Raw genomic sequence first — 2,859 nt, 5'->3', positions numbered from 1 at the left:
ATGAAATTTGAAGAAAAAATTTTCACCCCCCCCCCAAAAAAAAACACGCGTAAAATCGCAAATATACGTTCCTATCGAATCGACGGATGATGCATTTTTTGAAAATTTTTTGAAAAATATTTCCCACCCCCATTACAACTTTTTTTTAATACCAGTCGGCGACTTTGGCTCGCCAGAAATTCCAGAGAGGCTTTCTCTCTCTCTCTCTCTCCTTATTCTTTCTCACTCCCCTCCTACTTCTCCCCTTCTCCTCCCACCCTTCCACCCTTTTCATCTCCTACGGCCGCCAAGGTTTTCATTCATAATTAGAGAAAAAACAGAGGAGCAGCCGGCGATGCCTCCACCCTCTCCCCCTCGCGTACTACGCTCGCGTAGTAGAAAGAAAGAGTCAATGAAGAAAGTGCCGCGTCGAGGGTGGGGGACGCTGCTCAATGAATAAGAGAGAGAGAGAGATGAGAGAAAGTGAGAAAAGCACGAAGCTTTAGCACGGGGTGTGAGGAGGGCTGGTGAACGAGGGGAGGGGGCACCGCCGAGACTGAGTTGCGGGATCTTAAAGACTTTCGCCATTCTGTTAATTTTCTTCTTAAAGTGGGTTAAATTATTTTATGAGTTCGTTGCCTCCTCGAGCTACCTGCTGCGCTCCATATAATCCACTATGTACCTAACCGACTGATACGCTCTTGTGTATATACGTATATAATATATATATATTACGTAATTGCATGTACCACTGCATAGGAAAGTCTCTACGTTGAACATGCGAGACCTTCACGTTGGTAACGCTGAGTGGATATGAATATTTTTGTATTTCTTATTTTTCTAGAGTCCCTGTACTTCCTTATACGGTTGTCAAGCCTTTTCGAGGGTTTTACGAAATTTTGGATTTTGACGGCGAGGGGGTGAAAGAGGGAGGGGGGCGGTTGAAAAAAATTTTTTTTTTCAACGAAAACACCTGTGTCGTTTAGAAAAATATTTTTGGGATGGAGTGAAAATTTTTTCGAGTGTTCTTCCAATTTTTCAATCAATGCCAAGGGTGGTCTACCTGTTCCTGTCTATGGGTGTGTACTTTTCATGAGGTGGCAGATTATCTGGATACCTGGGCTGCACTCAATGACACTTTCGTAAGTGACGTGTCGCTTGCGAGACCTCAGGAAAGGTTCGAGTACCTTTTTTCGATACTTGGGCAAGTGGGGTATTGAGTAAAAAAAAAAGGTACGAGATTTTAATGATAAGGGGTGAAAATGACATTTCGAGAGATTTCACGTGAACGGGAGGAGCGTGTGTATAAATTAAAACTTCCCGCCAAGTGTTCAAGGCAGAGTGAGAGAGAGAGAGAGAGAGAGAGAGGGAAGTGGAAGATGAATAAAAAGAAAGAAAAAGAGCGATAGACACAGCCAACAAGTAGCGAACGGGGAATCCCCTGTTTCTACGAAAGATTGCGCGCTCGATAATTGAACGAAAGATTCTCACGAGAGTCACTTGAATGCGTGAATAAAAGTAATTGACCCGAGACTCGCGGAGAGTTCACGTGGTCCGATAAGCCCGTAACCACGTGTCCGATAAGCGACGCGATAAGGACGATAAGAGGGACCGGCCATCGCGCACCGCAATTCCGTATATATTTATTATTGGCACCAAGTACAAAGGGTGGACAGTGGCGAGATAATGGCAGGGCTGGACCAAGAGGTCGTAGAAGCCGGATTGGTCGAGGCCGGAGCCGGCCAATGGCGTTTCACCCCCGTGATGAGGGTGGGTCTCCATGGCAACCTACACACACTCGGGCTCTCCCCCTTGGACAAGCCCAATCGATCGAGGTGTGCTTTGGCCGGACGAAACTCACCCTCTGTCAGGCCACCCCCCAGCCTTGGTGCCTGTTATTTGAATGGGGGTTGGCGAGGGTTTGGGTTTTGGAGAGGGAAGGGGGGGGGCACTGACGGGGGGTTGGGGTTGAATGTGACAGAGTACCACCCCCGAGGGCTCCCGCCCGTCGAAAGTGCGGCGAGCGGGACTCAGCCCATACCTGCCTCCGGGGCTTCGAGTCGGGGCTTGGGCAGAGGGTGGAGGTCGGACGGGGGTGGCGTGGACAGAAATCAATATAAGACGTGCCTCTCTCTCTCTCTCTCTCTCTCTCTCTCATCCCTCTCTCTCATCCCTCTCTCACCACACCATACCACGCTCCCTCGAGGGTGGACCAACACACACACCCACACTCGCGCAAACCAAGCATTTCTGTACAGGGTGTGTTTCGCCATGTAACGGGTAGCAATGCTATTTCTTGGATTCGCTATAATAATTGGCTACTATATTTATTTAATTAATTAAATGCCAGGCTCGATCAAATAATAATAATTAAAAAAAAAATTATACGATACGCTGCTATGATTATTACTATACGTAAAAAGAAATTTTATCTCGATAAATTACTATAATAATTTGTACGGAGGGTGGTTTTTTTTTGTACGTTGGGTACCCTGGTACTCGATTACGGTTTGATAACAGACTAATCCTTTATCTCGGATTATCTACAATTTTCAAATTTAATCGTAGGGGGGGGGGGTCACCAGTGGCAACGTGCAAACGAGTAATGCATTCTAATGAATTCCGATGAATTTACGTATCTAACGGGCGAAGATACCGGAGGCTGGCTTCTGGATCGCGGTGTAATACTTCCAGGACACCCGTTACGTGGCGGTATATAGGATCGATAGAGGGGACAGCAAACGTGTGGGGAGAGTAGAGTTCGTATCCTGCGGATAAGGGAACGGCATCCATAAATTACGACGCAACTCTGCAGGGTAAAAGTCCTGTACAAGAGACCTCCTATGTAGAGCTAAGGCCCTTTCCAACCCCCCAAGCCCC

The sequence above is a fragment of the Cephus cinctus genome, unplaced genomic scaffold (genome assembly GCF_000341935.2).
Source record: "Cephus cinctus unplaced genomic scaffold, Ccin1 Ccin1_scaffold0168, whole genome shotgun sequence".
NCBI lineage: Eukaryota > Metazoa > Arthropoda > Insecta > Hymenoptera > Cephidae > Cephus > Cephus cinctus.
Note: the sequence above shows the minus strand (reverse complement) of the source record.